We start from the raw sequence: 18280 nt of genomic DNA on the forward strand, positions 1-18280 counted from the left end.
GTACCCTAAAGGTACCAAAAGTCCACTAGTATAAGCATTAAGTCACTGTCACTGTCACCCCTGTTACAATGTGATTGCTACATATCTTCATTTCTTTGGTTTTTATCCAGTGTGTTGAAGTATTTCACAACACTACCTGTAGCCCGTCTGGAAATAAATCCTCATTCTGATTATTGACCTGGGCATGTACCAATAAATCACTGAGCATATATATATATCACTGTGTTGAAGCTAGAGACCTTTATGTAATATTATGATGCTAAAATGTCATTTTCACATATATTAATGTAATAAATGATTGCTTATGCTTTATAAACAAATCTAATTAAAATAAAAGCTTACGTTTTGTATTTATCTTGTACCATAGAACATGATTTTCTTTGTATTTCAAGCCCATAAAGTGTCCAAATGACACACTACATGATATAAGGAAGATTATCACATGCATATCGGTATTATCTTTCTTATGAAAATGCATTCCTTTCATTACCTTTTACTTTTTAAAATGAACTCAAATTGTGTATAATGTAATAATTTAAGTAGAATAGATTCTAATAATATAATGAACCAGTGTGTTGCACTACTTCACTGCTTCACTGCTCTATGCCGTCTGGAAATAAATCCTCAGACTGCTTACTGCCCTGGGCTTGTACCAATAAATTACAGGAGCACATCTATATATCACTGCGTTGAAGCAGGAGACACACAATCACTGCAAACACATCCTAAATACAGTGTTCCAGCACCTTTGACCCCATCCAGAACGTATCATTTCTTGAAAGGGATTGCTGTCCGAATGCACATCTGAATCCCAAACAGAATCTCTAGTAAAATACGATCATTTGTGAAACAGGTAAATGACCGTCTCAGGGGCCCATTCCTCATTCTCAAGACACATCTATGCAGTACGTACACCATGCATTGAGCAATAGGGATTAAAGACACCACAGGTAAGGTTAGAAGTCATTCTGACTATATTCTAAAATACTGGACTCATATTCTTATGATGGCAGTCACTTATGATAGTGACAGAGACGCTGTGTTGCAAAAGGGCGCTGTCTTTAGGATGAAATGTAAAACAGAGGTCACAGCGAGCTGAAAAACACGTTTTGAAAAGTGTGCTTTTCCTGCCCCAGAAGTTAAATGGGGGTGACCAAAGTTGCCCAAACGTGTTTATTTCTGCTGAAAAACCCGTTTTGACAACTTCTGCACAGTGGGGTTAAGGGCTGACTCAGTGGGCTCTAATGAGCCAGGCAGTTACATTGGGATTCCAAGGTTTGAAAAAACACGTTTATTTCGAGCTGAAAAACAAGTTTTGAAAAGTGTGCTTTTCCTGCCCCAGAAGTTAATTGGGGGTGCCCAAACAAGTTTATTTCTCTGTCACTATACTGGGGCATTGGGACCCGCACAGACCTCAGGGTGAATGCCCCCCCGCCGGCACCATTAACACCGCTTCCAGCTGGAAGCTTTGTTTTTCCCTGTAGCTCACCCTTATCCGGGTACTGACCTGGCTCACACCTGCTTAGCTTCAGTGGGTTTTCAGTTGCGAGTTCCAAGGGGATGCAAGTGATGGAGCCGCTCGCTGCAAAAGCCGCTGTATTGGCCGGGAATCGAACCCGAGCCTCCCGCGTGGCAGGCGAGAATTCTACCACTGAACCACCAATGCTCAGTGCCTGGGCCTTCAAAAAAGACGCTTTTTTGGTGCTCTGTGCAAAACGCGTCGACATCTGCAAAATGCCATTCGCGGACACTGAAGAACTTATTTCCAAGGCAGCGGGTACAAGCGATTGGGCGTTTTAAAACCACCAGGAACAGCAAAGAGGCGCGCTTCTTTGCTTCTGCCGAAACACACCGACTGAAGGCGGACAACGTAGTCGGCAGGATTGGAACCTGTGCTGGGAGACCCCAATGGATTTCTGGTCCATCGCCTTAACCACTCAGCCACGACTACAGCAAGCCCCACCGCCGCTGCGTTCTTGCTACAATCTTACCTGGATCGCGAGGCGCCGGCGGAAGCCTATTTCAAAGTCGTTCTCCCTTTCAAAAAAACATTTCCAAAATACAAGCCTTGCAGACAGACACGCCTCAGAGGACTTAAGGGTGGCTTCATGTCGGAATGATAAAGTCTCCCCGTCCGGACATGAAAATGCCACTTTGTTACACACAAAAAAAGAATCAACAACAGAGAAATGCCCACAAGCATTTGAAAAGCCGCACCACGTCGCACTTGAAATAGCTCTTACATTAGTGGTAGACGCAGGAATCGCCTTTTTATTTACGCTCTTACCAACGCGATGGAAAGCAAAACAAAGCAAAGCAGAGCAAAACAAAACGAACAAACGAAAACCCTCACGTCCCGCACTTGCATATAACGCCGTTACGAGCCCAAGCGGTATTGTACGTCATCCTAGCACTGCACCCCGGGGCGTACGGTATATGGGAACGAGCACACGCCACGAATCGTCTCGAATCACTCCCTACAGCTGTAAGGCACCTTGAAGCGTGCACCCCCAACATTCTTCTTTGCGCATCTGTGAAAGGTAAACTCTTGAGCAAACTCAGAACCAGCTCTAAGGAAACTAATCCGATTAGACGTTACTTTGACTCATCTTTTTACGCTCAGTGCTGGATTGCTCAAACTCCAGCTAGGGTTAGGGTTAGCATTCCCACGCTACTTAGACACTTTGTTTACGCTCAGTGCTGGATTTTGGGAACTTCAGGACGAGTGGGAATTTTCTCCTATCTGTCAATTCTGTATTGTTTTGGAGACTCTTGGCTGCCTATGTTGTACAGTGCAGCGTGAAGGAAACATTTTCCAAAACTGTCAGCTCAAAAGTTGTAAGAAAACCTCTCCAGCTGCTTTAACTCTTCATTTTCGTCATTTAATGTGACACTCGATGTATAACTGGAGCCTCACATATGCAAATGGTGAGGCTCCAGTTCGACACCCAGTTCGACACCACTTTACAGTATATGACAAAAGCATGGCAGACTGTGCCGGACCGGCAGATAACTTCCGCTTATTTTTACCATATTAAACATTGGAAATCCTCCCACTTGCATTTGTGACACTTGATTTTGGCTCCACCTAAGACACTCTTAAATCTTCAAACACTTTTCTCTTCTCCTGCAACACTCTTGTCTGTCGGCACTATGTGGCAGCGTTGCATGACAACCCCTCTCACCACGGAAAGGAACCTAACAGCTTCGGTAAGAGAGGAGAAAAGGACCTGGCCCGTACGAGGCTCAAACCCATGACCTTGGCGTTATTAGCACCACGCTCTAACCAACTGAGCTAACCAGCCTCGTAACAGTGCTCCTCTCTGTGCTGCAAGAAATCGAACTCAGGGAATTTCTTTTGTCCTCCTTTGAATAGAAAGCCGTGTAATTCAGTGTACGGGCTTTCTCGCGCAATTTCATGGTTCTTGTAACCCAAATCCTACACTGGCCTGAAGTGCCCCCCCATTTCACAGCATTTTTCAGCTGATTTAAAATGTACCTAAAGGAGAAGCATTATTGAAGACCATCAATTACCAAGAGCTTTTGTCAAAGGTTTTGGTGGTCATTTTGAATGACCACAGAGCGCTGTGACCTCGGTTTTACATCTCATCCAAAAGACAGCGCCCTTTTACAACACAGCATCTCCGTCACTATACTGGGGCATTGGGACCCACACAGACCTCGGGGTGAGCGCCCCCCCGCCGGCACCATTAACACCGCTTCCAGCTGGAAGGTTTGTTTTTCCCTGTAGCTCACCCTCATCCGGGTACTGACCTGGCTCACACCTGCTTAGCTTCAGTGGGTTTTCAGTTGCGAGTTGCAAGGGGATGCAAGTGATGGAGACGCTCGCTGCAAAAGCCACTGCATTGGCCGGGAATCGAACCCGAGCCTCCCGCGTGGCAGGCGAGAATTCTACCACTGAACCACCAATGCTCAGTGCCTAGGCCTTCAAAAAAGACGCTTTTTTGGTGCTCTGTGCAAAACGCGTCGACATCTGCTTCCAGCTGCAAAATGCCATTCGCGGACGCTGAAGAACTTATTTCCAAGGCAGCGGGTACAAGCGATTGGGCGTTTTAAAACCACCAGGAACACCAAACAGGCGCGCTTCTTTGCTTGCGCCGAAACACAAAGACAGGAGGTGGACAACGTAGTCGGCAGGATTCGAACCTCTTTCTGTCTATTATATACTAAATATTCTCGTCTGTCTCTTGTTTGTATAGAACTAAATGTCCCTGACAATGTACTGTTAGTTTTAATTGAAGAACGGCATTTGTGTTCAAATATATCAGACAAGTTTACGTAACTGCTCATGCGACACTCAGTTGTAATTAGTCAAGAAATAAAGTCGAACAACAGCTGCGGGTTTGATTCTGAACGTATCAGATTGCAGCACCTTTTACTTCAATTGACAAATGATAGAGATTCGAAGAGAGATCCTTCAGACCAGCAAGCAAACCCACGGCTATTTCGGTTTTATATCTAGGCAACGTTGGTGTCTGCAATAGCATACATGAAAGCGTGATGCAATTTCTGTGGCTACATTTGTTGCACATCATGCACAGTAAGAGTGTTTCTAACACCAAATAAAAAGTCAACAATTAGCGATCACGCCTTCTCCTCAGTTAACCCACTGAAACCCTTGCTGTTAACAGTTCTTTAATGCGTGCTTTACGAGCACCTACATATTGTGTCGGTTCTTTCAGTTTTATTCTTTACGTTTTCAAAGGCATAAGTAGAACACCAGAGGTGCGAACGCAAGATGTGTGGTTATCTGAAGAACTCATTTCCATGGCAGCGGGGCCAAGCAATTCAGCGTTTTTATAGTAGCAGGAAAGGAGAAGCAGCACTTCGCCTTTGCCGCGCAGGCACAAGGAGACGTGCGGCAGATGCCGTAGTCGGCAGGATTCGAACCTGCGCAGGGAGTCCCCAATGGATTTAGAGTCCATCGCCTTAACCACTCGGCCACGACTACAGCGAGTTCGCCATCGCCGCATTCCTCCTTTAATCTAACACGGCGTGCGACGTGGCTGCGGAAACCTTTTCAAAGTCGCTCTCCGTTAAAAAAAATAAATACCTTTGACAAAATACGTGCCGGCAGACAGACACGCCTCAGAGGGTTTAAGGCTGGCTTCACGTTCAAATGATAAAGTCTCCCCGTCCGGATGTCAAAATGCAGCTGAAAAGTATTGCATGTTCATGTGTATTGCATGTGAAAGTATTGCATAATTGTGTCTGAAAATGAGCAATGGGCACCTGAGAGACTCATTTGCCTGTTTCACAAATGATCATATTTGACTAGAGATTCTGTTTGGGATTCAGTTGTGCATTCTGACAGCAATCCCTTTCAAAAAATGATACATTCTGGATGAGGTCACAGGTGCAGGAACACTGTATTTAGGATGTGTTTGCACTTATTCTGTGTCTCTAGCTTCAACACAGTGATATATATATATATGCTCAGTGATTTTTTGGTACATGCCCAGGGCAATAATCATTATGAGGATTTATTTCCAGATGTGCTAGGGGTAGTGTTGTGAAATACTTCAACACACTGGATTGCAGGTTTAGACCCCCTGCACTCTTACTCCTTAAAAACCTGAAGCGTCTGGCGTCTCGCCGACGTCGAAAACCCCCCTCAGGCTGTACTCGTACTCGGCTAACTGCTGTGGAACCCTGCGTGAGCAGCCGCTGCGCCACGGTGACGGCTGGCGACCCACGGATGCCCCACTATCGGCCGGCTCCAGCCCCGGCTGGTCCTCTAGAGCCTCCCCACACGGCTCCTCCTCCCGGGTCGGTAGGGGGCCAGGCGGTCTCGGTGCAGGACCACCACTCTCCCCCGTGTTTGCAACCGGACATGGTAGCAGACCTCGCCCACCACCCAGAGTACCTCAGCGGGCCCCTCCCATGATGGCGCCAGCTTAGGGCTGAGGCATTTGCGGCGGCACGGGTTGTACACCCAAACCGAGTCCCCGGGCTGGAAGGCAGGCCCCCTGCAGCGCAGGTCGTAGTGCCGCTTCTACCGGACCCCCGCCTGTGTCAAGTGGGTCCGTGCAAAGCTGTGCACCTGCTGCATCCGCTGCCGCAGGTCCCACTCGTAGTCCGGTCCAGCCAGCGGTGCCGACCCGTCTCCGGGCAGCGGGCCGGAGACCAGGTCCACCGGGGTTCACATTTCCCGGCCCAGCATGAGCGAGGCCGGGGTGCACCCGGTGGATTCCTGGACCGCGGTCCGATACGCCCAGAGCGCAAAGGGGAGGTGGCGGTCCCAGTCCCGTTGGTGCCGGGACACCAGGGTGGCCAGCTGGGTGGTGAGGGTACGATTAAACCGCTCCACCAACCCGTTGCTCTGGGGATGCAGCGGTGTGGTCCGCGTCTTGTGATCCCCAGGCGCTGGCACACTCTGGCGAAGACCTGGGACTCGACGTTACGCCCCTGGTCACTATGTAACTCCTCCGGCACCCCCAGCCTGGCAAACATCCCCTCCAGCAGTGCATCGGCCACCATGGGGGCACTCTAGTCCGGTAGGGCGAAGGCCTCCAGCCACTTCATAAAATAATCCATGGCCACCAAGACGTAGAGGTTCCCGGCCTCGGTGCGCGGAAACGGGCCCAAAACGTCCACCCACACCCGCTCCATAGGAGCCCCCGCCTGGTGTTGTTGGAGGGGGGCCCGAGACCGCTCGGGGGGACCCTTCTGCGCCACGCACACTGCACACGTTCGGCAGTACCGCTCCACGTCCCGGTGGCAAAGACCCCAATAAAAATGGCCTCGGAGGCGCTGCAGGGTATTTTTACCGCCGAAGTGCCCCACGCCCGGCTGGCCATGCACTGCTCGGAGCACCGCCCCGCGGAGCGACCAAGGCAACATCAGCTGCCACCGTACCTCGCCACTGGAGGGTACCCGCCACCCCCGGCACAGCACCCCGTCCTTTACCTCCAAGGCCTCCCACAGGATGCACAGGGCCTTGACAGACTTTGGGTGTGGGGCGAGCTTCTCTCGCTTAGGCCGCACTCCGGCTACCACTCCCAGCATGCCCAGCGGTACTACGAGTGCCTGGGGGCGCTTCCTCCTCACCACCAGGCGAGGGCGTTACAATACATAGAATATGCATGTAAAACGAACAGATCTTATCGAGAGGGTTATCAGAATACAAAAGGTATATATTCAGTCAGTTACAAAGTGTTACACATATCAAGAGGACATACGTTCAGTATATCATTCATTTAGACCATTTCATAAATGAACCTGGTTATAACTTCTACATTAGATACTGAAAACAAGTACATAACTCTTAGGAATTAAATTGATATCAACTGGTTGGGATAACAATTGAATTCTCGAGCAGTAATGCAGTGAAGTTGAATACTCATCCAATCTCTGGGGATTCAGATCTCCTGCGGGCACAAAGAAACAGTTGCAGGCTTGTTGTTGTCCAATCCACGCTCTCTGTCTAGGTGCCAGGCTGTGCTGTGCGGGTTGCGACGGTGCGCTGCTGATGCTCACTGACCGGCTAGTTAGTGTTGGCTTTAACTAGCAAAGTTTGTGCACAGGAGAAAAGATGACTGTGGGTCCCAGCAAGTCAAGAAGAAGACCGGTTCGTTCCTGATGAAGAGCTAGTTCTGAATAGTGATTCAACTGTCCACAGTTCCGACCTGTTCTCGAGGCCTGCTGCTGGTGCTAACCTCGGGTGGATCCTCTGGTTATTCTCTGGCAACCTCCGCTCTAGACCCTTAGAACAAAGGAAAGTTCTGGCACTCGGACACACTGGCCGTTCCGTGGTTGTCTGGGCTGAGTCTCAGGATGGTCAGGAGGCGCGCTGTGAGAATGTCCTGCCCTTGAGAGCCTTCTGCTCCTGGGCTGTCCTGCCCTGGAATTCTCCTTTGAATTCCCTTTAGAAAACTCCACAGAATTCTCTACTGAATTCCCACTGAATCTCTCAGGCTCTCTGTGTTGCCTGTTTTTACCTGGAGGAACTTCAGCTCGTTGATTGGCTGAAAGTTCCATGGGCATCAGAGTCCCACGTGGGTTACTCGGCCCTACCAGTCCCTGATTGGTTGATCAAGGTGAGATATGAGTCACTTACTCCTGACACTTAGGAATGCAGTCCAGATGTCCATCTGGCACTCCCTAGACAGATAGGCACCAATGGATGACCATTGATCATGATAGCCAGGCTTAGCTAAGTGCATCCCCCTTTGGGAGCTGTCCCTTATCAAGGGAAACCTTAAATCAGCCTGCATGAATAGTTTCTCTGTGGCTGCACCACAGAGATGAACAGAGAGATAAGGCCTAATTTGGGAAAGCTCAGAAACACTTAATTCTTTCTTATTAATAAGCATCGCCGCTACACCGCCAAAAGCACTTCTAAAACAGGAGATTCGCGTTTGGGAATGCGCCCTGCCCTACAAATAAAACAGGTCTACGGGTCTGAAACCTGCTCCACGGAAAACAGCTCTGTTGCACTTTTGATCAAAGGGAGATTCGCTGTTCTTACTTTTTGATGACATAACACCCAAAGGGGCTTCTTTGGAGCTGGATTCCAACCAGCATCCTTAAGTTTCTTGGCAGTATCCTTTACAGTCCTCTGTTCGGTCGACAAGGGACTGAAGGGGGCAGCTTTCCTCACACATACAGTGCAATGTACTGTAGTGTTCCCGTTCATCGAATTCGCAGTTCTGCATCAGACCTCTAACTCGTTTCCTTAGCTTGGATTTAAGCCACGAAGCAGGCTTCTACTGTATAAACGTCTAGGGGAATCACAAACTATTTGAGAGGCCATCATCCCAGGGGGAACTGACAAAGTCTATCCCTAAACACCTAGCGCAGTCTCTCGAGAGACTGTCAAAAATCGCTTTCTCCGTTTGCGTTGCAAGTAAGTGAAAACGCGGTCTCAACCCAGAGCCACTTGGCAGCAGCGGCACGTAAATACTGTCACTGCTCGATACCAACGTTAGCCTATTATACCATGTTCAGCCACCGCTAGAAAATGTACGGCTCTAGAACCGGAGCAAACAACAGGATGGCCAACGTCAAACATGGAGAGCGACAAGAAAGGGATTCGAACCAATGCGTGCAGAGCACAATGGATCAGCAGTCCATCTCCTTAACCACTCGGCCACCTCGTCGAGGAAGCTAGGTTGTCCGGACATGGCTTGGTGCACTCCAGATGATCTTTTTCTTTTTTTTCCCTCGTACTCGAGGGTCATTTTCCTGTTCCACATGCGATTTCAACATTTTCCTTGGGAGATGTCAAGCCAGCAAGCCACTGCTGTGGTTCAGTGGCCAGTGTGCAGTTCAGTGGCCCTGTTGTACACAGAAAGCACATTGAGCTCCTTGGACATGAAAAGTTCCAGATAAAAGCCATTTGTCATCCTTTCTCTTGGTGTCGATGTTGCTATTGTATGTAAAGGTGGCAACTTGCTCCGCGAGCAGGCGGAGCACACACCGAATGCAGATGTGTCTGAGTGGTGTGTCCAAGTGGCTGCAAAAGGACAGTGCTCCCGGGGTGCCGTGGCTTAGTTGGTTAAAGCACTTGTCTAGTAAACAGGAGACCCTGGGTCTGAATCCCAGTGGTGCCTTTTTTGTTCCGTCTTCTCGAACAGAACGGGTCATTATGGACAACCGCCTACGGCTAGACTTAATTAAATGCAAGTATTCATTTCCTGTCTTTAACGCGACTTTTTTTTCATAAAATGGATGCAACTTGCAAAACATGAAATACAAACCTTGCTAATCAGCGCTAGCGGCTGGCAAAAAAAAAAGAAGTCAGCAATGTTTTTTTTTCTTTAACCTTAACCCTGCTAATGGAGAAGAGTTAAACGGCCGAGTCTAGGCAGCTTAAACGGTGCGCACGTCGGGTACTTTGCTGAAAGGTTGGTAAATCACGCTCAACCCAGTCCTTTATCTTTTAAAGAGGATACAAAATTGAACCTAGTCACCACATCACATACATCCTGTTCAATGATAAAAAGGTAACATCTATCCTCGCTCCAGAGTAAATCTCACGTTGAGGGCATATTTTTTTTCACTTAAACCGTGAGTCGGGCTCGGCTGCACAGAGGACAGAGCAGAGCAATGAGGTCACGGGGACAGGGGAGTCACACGCTGGCGGTTTGAATACGCGGAAGATCACTGAGGGATCCACAGTATATGGACCCTCTGTGCGCCATCAGTCCGCACTTCGGACTCTGAATCCTTTCCCCGGAGTAAATCTGTTACATTGAAAGAATGCTTCTCGCAGGTTAAAAGAGGGACCCTTGTTAATTGGAGAAATCAATGATTTCGAATGAATTCTGTATGCTTTAAAAGACAGCTATACACAGAAAACATGCAGGACACTGGTCATGATGTTTCCCGAGCCGAAACACTCTTTTCAAACTGTCAAAGGTTTGCTTTGCGAACGCTGCAGGACATCGCACAATCTCTTTTGAACGGGGACAAACGATTTCTTAGGGGGCGCAGTAAGTACAGACGTTTAAAAAGCTCCACTCATGCCGACGATGCAGCATGAAGAAGCGCAACCTAACGTTTGACAGACATAAGCCGGGGGCCGCTACGAGCAATATGAAATCAAACTGACAGCACACGGCGTTTCGCACTGACTCAAAAGTGATCTCGACAGACGCTGTTCTCTGCATAACGCTGAAAGAGCTAAAGAGCGTTTCTGTTGAGACGTAACAAGCTCGTTTTTTTCTACCATGATGTCACCATGACAAAATCTGTCTTTAAACACCTTGCTCAGTCTCTGACGAGACTGTCAAAAATTGCTTTCGCCGATTGTATTGCAAACCGGTGGAAGCGGGGTATTGGGAAAAGTTTTCAACTAGCAAGAATCGCGCCTCGGCTAAACCTCACAGGCTACGATACTGCCACTGCGCAAAGCTGACGGTTGCCAGGCAACCGCGGGGATCCTATGGAAATCGTTATCGATCGTCTCATGGCATGTCGTTGCTGTAACGCTTCATATTTGTCGTCTTCTTCTTCTTCTAGCTTGAGGTTTTGAAGAATTTCATGACAGACAAGGGCTCCGTCGGGAACAAAGGGCGTTGTGAGAAAACCGTTGCTTATTTTCAGCAGCAGAAATACAACCCTTTAAATACAAGATGACAGAACAATGACGAAGGGCATGCCGGGAGGAACTCATGCACTACAGAGGAAAGGGGGCGGGCACGTACAGTTCACATTCAAGCCACAAGTACTCTTCTCGGATGTTGCACAAACAAATCCTAACGTCATGAAAGCGTGATGCAATTTCTGTGGCTACATTTGTTGCACGTCATGCACAGTAAGAGTGTTTCTAACACCAAATAAAAAGTCAACAATTAGCGATCACGCCTTCTCCTCAGTTAACCCACTGAAACCCTTGCTGTTAACAGTTCTTTACTGCGTGCTTTACGAGCACCTACATATCATGTCGGTTCTTTCAGCTTTATTCATTAGGTTTTCAAAGGCATAAGTAGAGCACCAGAGGTGCGAACGCAAAATGTGTGGTTATCTGAAGAATTGATTTCCATGGCAGCGGGGCCAAGCGATTTAGCATTTCTATAGTACCAGGAAAGGAGAAGCGGCCCTTCGCCTTTGTCGCGCAGGCACAAGGCGACATGCGGCAGACGCCGTAGTCGGCAGGATTCGAACCTGCGCAGGGAGTCCCCAACGGATTTCGAGTCCATCGCCTTAACCACTCGGCCACGACTACAGCGAGCTCGCCGCCGCCGCATTCCTCCTATAATCTAACACGGAGTGCGAGGTGGCTGCGGAAACTTTTTCAAAGTCACTCTCCGTTAAAAAAACAAAATACCTTTCACAAAATACGTGCCGGCAGACAGACACGCCTCAGAGGGTTTAAGGCTGGCTTCACGTTCAAATGCTAAAGTCTCCCCGTCCGGATGTCAAAATGCAACTTTGGCAGACAGAAAAAACATCAACAAACCACAAATGTGGACAAGGATTTTACAAGCTGCACCACACTGCACTTTCAAAAGCATTTACATTCCTATTAGACGCAGGAATTTCCTTTGATTTGCGCGCTTACGAACGCCATGGAAAACGAAACAAAACAAAAGCCCTCAGCTCCTGCACTTGATTATAATGCCATTACGTGTCGAAGCAGTAATTTACGTCATCCTACCACTGCAACACGGGGAATAGAGGGAAATGAGCACACGCTACGAATCGTCTCAATCACTCCCTAGAGTCGTTAGGCGCATTGAAGGGTGCACCCCCATCATTAATCGTTGCGCCTCTGTGAAAGGAAAGCTCTTGGGCAGTCTTTGAAACAGCTCGGATGAAACACTTGATTGCTTCCATGTGCACCTGGAGCCCATTTCTTATTTTCACTTCACGCCGCCCAAAGCATTTCTAAAACAGGAGATTCGCATTTGGGAATGTGCCCTGCCCTACAAATAAAACAGGTCTACGGGTCTGAAACCTGCTCCACGGAAAACAGTTCTGTTGCGCTTTTGATCAAAGGGAGATTCGCTGTTCTACTTTTTGATGACATAACACCCGAAGGGGCTTCGCTGGAGCTGGGATGGGATTTGAACCCATGCGTGCAGAGCACAATGGATTAGCAGTCCATCGCCTTAACCACTCGGCCACCTCGTCGACAAAAGTGGGCTGTCCGGACATGGGTTGGCGCGCTCCAGATGATCTTTTTCTTTTTTTTCCCTCGTACTCGAGGGTCATTTTCCTGTTCCACATGCGATTTCAACATTTTCCTTGGGAGATGTCAAGCCAGCAAGCCACTGCTGTGGTTCAGTGGCCAGTGTGGAGATCAGTGGCCCTGTTGTACACAGAAAGCACATTGAGCTCCTTGGACATGAAAAGTTCCAGATAAAAGCCATTTGTCACCCTTTCTCTTGGTGTTGATGTTGCTATTGTATGTAAAGGTGGCAACTTGCTCAGCGAGCCGGCGGAGCACACACCGAATGCAGATGTGTCTGAGTGGTGTTTCCAAGTGGCTGCAAAAGGACAGCGCTCCTGGGGCGCCGTGGCTTAGTTGCTTAAAGCGCCTGCCTAGTAAACAGGAGACCCTGGCTCTGAATCCCAGCTGTGCCTTTTTTGTTCTTCTCGAACAGAACTGGTCATTATGGACAACCGCCTACGGCTAGACTTAATTAAATGCAAGCATTCATTTCCTGTCTTTAACGCGACTTGTTTTTCTTAAAATGGATGCAACTTGCAAAACATGAAATACAAATCTTGCTAATCTGCGCTCGCGGCTGGCAAAAAAAAAAAAGAAGTCAGCAATGTTTTTTTCTTTAACCTTAACCCTGCTAATGGAGAAGAGTTAAACGACCGAGTCTATGCAGCTTAAACGGTCCGCACGTCGGGTTCTTAGCTGAAAGGGTGGTAAATCACACTCACCCCAGTCCTTAATCTTTTAAAGAGGATACAAAATTGAACCTAGTCGCCACATCACATACATCCTGTTCAACGATAAATAGGTAACATCTGTAGTGTGCTCTCTGAAGGCACTAGTTCTGTAGGATTTGGGATTTACTGGGACAATTATTCATTGTAGCAGTAAATCACAAAATGATTCTTTTAATGGCTTTAGAATCCAACCTTGCGATATAACTCAAACAACGCACACACACAGGTACTAATACATGAGGATACATTTATTAATACATAGAATATGCATGTAAACCTAACAGATCTTATCGAGAGGGTTATCAGAATACAAAAGGTATATATTCAGTCAGTTACAAAGAGTTACATATATCAAGAGGACATACGTTCAGTATATCATTCATTTAGACCGTTTCGTAAATGAACTTGGTTATAACTTCTACACTAGATACTCAAAACAAGTACATAACTCTTAGGAATTAAATTGATATCAAATGGTTGGGATAACAATTGAATTCTCGAGCTGTCATGCAGTGAAGTTGAATACTCATCCAATCTCTGGGGATTCAGATCTCCTGCGGGCACAAAGAAGCAGTTGCAGGCTTGTTGCTGTCTAATCCGCGCTCTCTGGCTCTATGCCAGGCTTTGCTGTTCAGCTTGCGACGGTGCTCTGGTGATGCTGACCTTGGGGTTGTAGACCACTTGGATGAGGCTCTCTCTTGGAATCTTGCAGACCTTTAGGCGCCAATGGATGACCATTGATCATGATAGCCAGGCTTAGCTAAGTGCATCCCCATTTGGGAGCTGTACCTTATCAAAAGAAAACATCTTTAAATCAGTCTGCATGAATAGCTTCTCTGTGACTGCACCACAGAGATGAAGAGGGAGATGGGGCCTCATTTGGGAAAGCACAGCAACACTTAATTCTGTCTTATTAATAAGCCTCGCCGCTACAGTACGTACAGTTATAATTCAATCTGAATTAAAAACTACATGTCCCAGTTACCATGGTGGTGCTTGTGATCATTGCGTTTAACCAACGAAACAGGGCGAAAAATCAGTCACATGACTTTGTGGCTGAGTTTAGAAAGCTTAATGTATCAGCAAGACAGCAAAGACATTTTTCCAAGAAAGTTTAGCCTTTGTCACTAATGAAACCGCTAAATAAAGACATAAATATGGAAATTGACAATTAATTGACTTTTATATTTCTAAATATCACAACATGTTCGAATCCAAGTCATTTTTAATAACAATGGGTAAACTGGGTAAACTATCACAAAGCTTTAAAAAACTTAACATTTTTATTATCAACAAATTGTAAATACGATGTTTACATTGGCATTATTAATTTTTCACTTGAGTATATGGAGGATTGTGAGAGCAGACCCCCCCTCTTAGGCTACATTTTTAATAAGAAATGGAGGCTGTATGCGTTACAATATAAACATTTACTGTCAAACTTTAAATCAACAGTTGATTTAAAGACAATCTGTCAAAGTGCAATGAAACACAATATTGTTGTTGTTGTTGTTGTTGTTGTTATTGTTGTTTTTATCCTGTAAAGCGTTTTGAGAAGCCACCTTTAAAGGCGCTATATAAAGGCGCTGATTCTTATGGAATGTGTTTTCTTTCTTCTTTTTTTTTCAGCATAGAATAAACCTGTTACAGTACTTGATTCTTATGGATGCCCGGTTCCGCCGGGGATTCAAAATAAAACATGGAATCACGTGTCTAAGGAAATAGCATTATAACTATATCCATGCACAAACAGTAGCATGTTACATTATTAATTTGGGTGTCTCCTCTTGCCAGAAAGCGCTAAATTGCATTTTGAGTGCGGTTTTTGACTTTTTTTAAAATACAACCCATACATAAGCTGATACTGTTTAGACTTTTAATTATTTTAAACTGTATTACAGCAGCACAATGTGCTTTTTCACGAAACCTAGAATACTGAAATGTCTTGCGTTGTACAGCTTTTCAGCTAAATATATTTATCGCTTACACCTGACACTTGATGTGCCCGACAAAAACCAGTTGAACAGCTCTGTTGGAGGTTTGCAGATCAGATCAGATTCCCTTCCCCCCACAGAAAGACAGACTTATTAGTCGCTATTCACTGCGACAGCAGCTCCAATTTCAGGCGTAAGCGATAGATCCCAGTTTAGCCGATCTTGTACAGCATGTTCCAGTTTACTCTTATTAACCATATTAATTTTAAGTGCTTAATGCCATTTTTTGACCACGCACGAATATTCTTATGTCCATACCTTTTCAAGGGAATCAGTGTGAATTGTAATACTAATTAAATAACCGCGGGCACTTTCCACCCCCTCTGACAGCAGGAACATAACCCATTCTCAGCTCAGCAGCTCATTACAATATAGGGTGTTCAAATCTTTTGCTGCCTCAAAAAGCTTTAGAGAACTTAACATTTCTATTATCAACAAATTGTAAATACCACGTTTACATTGGCATTACTAATTTTTCACTTGAGTGTATGGAGGATTGTCAGCTGTCACTGAGAGCAGTTAATTAAATGTATTTTTTGATTCACAATCAGACAAATGCAACATAAATTGTTATCTTTGTCTTCTAAGTATATTAATAAACTTTCAGCATAGCTTTCTCCTAGTTTAGATTAATTTTTCTTGGGATTTTGGGATCAAACGTGGAAAGATTAGATTAGTAATCGTTTTTATTTTTTAAATACATTTTAGAAAAGTGTAATCTATACTTAAAAGCTGTATAAAAGCTGTATAAAAGACACTCGATATTAATGGAGTTTAGTTGATACTTTTTAAACTTTTAATTATTTTAAATTGTATTACAGCATTGTACACATGCTTAAAAGAGAAGAAAACGCAAGCCTTCTTCAGGTGTGAGGGCATTCTGCTCAGAATGAAACACTAAAATGTAATGTAGGCTCTGAATGGGTTCAATTATGATTTGGGCTTGATTAAGGTCGCTGCCTTTCATCCAAAATCCTGCTTGAATCCTTCTAAACTAAAAATTAGACATGAGCAGGGGCTCTGGTGAAATTTCTCTTTTTTTAATTTCTCTTTTTTTCTTGGAAAAATATCTTACCCGCTGCAATCCGGGCACAGAAGGATTAAAAGAAGCCAGACAGGCAGGGGGAAGAGTGAGTTCTAGATAAAGAGGTATCCAGGTAACAGTGAAGGTAACAGCCGCAGACGTGGCCTACTTAGCCCGCCAGGGTTACCCTACTCTTCCGGAGGAGGCCCACCGGGAAATAGCGCTCCAGGCGTTCCTGGCCCCGGCGCCGACTGAGGTGCAGTGCCACGTGATGCTGGCCGCACTGGTCCCCTTGGAGCAGGCCCTGGCTCTGGCTGAGCACACTGTTGCCGTATTCGAGGAGACCGGTGGGCACCAACGGAGGGGCGCACGGGGAATCAGATGGGGAGGAGGAGACGCCCAGCGCGACGATGTTGGGGGAGCGACGACGGCTGGTCATCTGCCACTGCTGTGGGGAGAGGGGACACATCGCAGGCAACATGAAATTGTCAGGGACATTCAGCTATATACAAAGAAGAGACAGACAAAGTAATAATTCTATATTAACGTGGCCTACATATTGACGCAATGATCAAACTAACTGACATGTTCTGATTCAGATCCCCTGCAGTTCATAATAATTAGAACAATAGCAATGCTGAGTCCTCCCCACCCTACTGAGCACAAATTCAGCTGCTCTCCAGTTCTGTTCTGCATGCAATTTTCACAGCAAGAAACTTGTGTTTCCTACTATTTTTATCAGGTTTAAAATATCATCTCCTTAAAACAGAAAAAGTGTTGATGTGTCGTGCTGAAATTCCGATTGATTTTGAATTCAAAGAAAAAAGGTTTTCTTCCAAAACACCATGAAATTGTCACATCTTGCAGACAATAGGTGTATTCCATGTTGAAAAGAGAAGAAAGAAAACCATGGAGCCTTTTACAGGTGTGAGACTTCTTCAGGTGTGAGAAGACCTCACAGTCGAAACGCTGTGTTTCCGTTTTTCTCTTTTCAGCATGCAATAAACCTATTACTTGTTCCTTTGCAGCCGAGGCATGCTGACGTAGCTACCCAGCTGAACATCTTGCAGACTCTACAGTACTTCTCTCCTGTAGAAGTAAAGCAGGGCTTGCTGGGTGAGCTTTTGCTCCGGTAAATTAGGTCACGTGTCATGTTAAATCACTTCTTCTAAACACAACATTTGCTGGTGCTAGCTTTCCCCATGAAAAGAGACATTTCCCTTACAGTACATGACATATCGTTTTTATTCTATCAATAAGTATAGAAATTAAACAAAAGAAAAAATGGTGTCGCCAAAGAATGCACAGCTCTGTCGCCTTGGGGAGGTGTCAAGGGCATTGAGCTCCTTGGACATGAAAAGTGCCCGATAAATGCCATTTCTCATCATTTCTCTTGGCGTCAGTTCTGCTATTAAATGGGACGGAGGCAACGGGCTCAGAGAGCAGGTTAAGTGCACACCGAACGCAGATGTGTCCAAGTGTCTGTAAAAGCGCGGTGCTCCGCTGGCGCTGTTCCCTAGTGGCTTAAAGTGCCCGCCTAGTCAGCAGGCGATCCTGGGTCTGAATACCAGCGGTGCCTCTCAACGTGTCTTGTTGTGCCGAATGTCTCATTTCAGACAAACATGTACAGCTTGGTTCAGTTTAATGCAAGAATTCATTTCCTTTCTGGAATAACTTGTTTTTGAAGAAATCCATACAGCTTGTGAAAGATGAAATCCATTTCTTGGTTGTCAGTGGAAAAAGATTGCCGGCTGCAAGAAGCGCAAGTGATTGTTTTCTTTGACCATAAACCTGCAAATGTAGGGAGCACAAGCGGCTGTCAGTCTCTGTGGCGCAATCGGTTAGCGCGTTAGGCTGTTAACCGAAAGGTTGGGGGTTCAAGCCCACCCAG

General features: G+C 46.2%; 4 non-coding genes across 4 annotated transcripts; all 4 read right to left on the bottom strand.

The window, feature by feature from the left end:
• Positions 1–1595: 1595 nt before the first annotated feature.
• On the bottom strand, positions 1596–1666 carry trnag-gcc (transfer RNA glycine (anticodon GCC)). Its single transcript has one exon. It is a non-coding gene; the product is annotated as a tRNA-Gly (tRNA).
• A 2196-nt stretch (positions 1667–3862) lies between these two features.
• trnag-gcc (transfer RNA glycine (anticodon GCC)) lies at positions 3863–3933 on the bottom strand. The gene has a single exon. It is a non-coding gene; the product is annotated as a tRNA-Gly (tRNA).
• Positions 3934–10738: 6805 nt separating this feature from the next.
• On the bottom strand, positions 10739–10880 carry LOC138230207 (U4 spliceosomal RNA). Its single transcript, XR_011186242.1, has one exon. It is a non-coding gene; the product is annotated as a U4 spliceosomal RNA (small nuclear RNA).
• Positions 10881–11610: 730 nt separating this feature from the next.
• Positions 11611–11692, bottom strand: trnas-cga (transfer RNA serine (anticodon CGA)). Its single transcript has one exon. It is a non-coding gene; the product is annotated as a tRNA-Ser (tRNA).
• Between the last annotated feature and the right edge of the window lie 6588 nt (positions 11693–18280).

The sequence above is a fragment of the Lepisosteus oculatus genome, unplaced genomic scaffold, assembly GCF_040954835.1.
Source record: "Lepisosteus oculatus isolate fLepOcu1 unplaced genomic scaffold, fLepOcu1.hap2 HAP2_SCAFFOLD_48, whole genome shotgun sequence".
Taxonomy (NCBI): domain Eukaryota; kingdom Metazoa; phylum Chordata; class Actinopteri; order Semionotiformes; family Lepisosteidae; genus Lepisosteus; species Lepisosteus oculatus.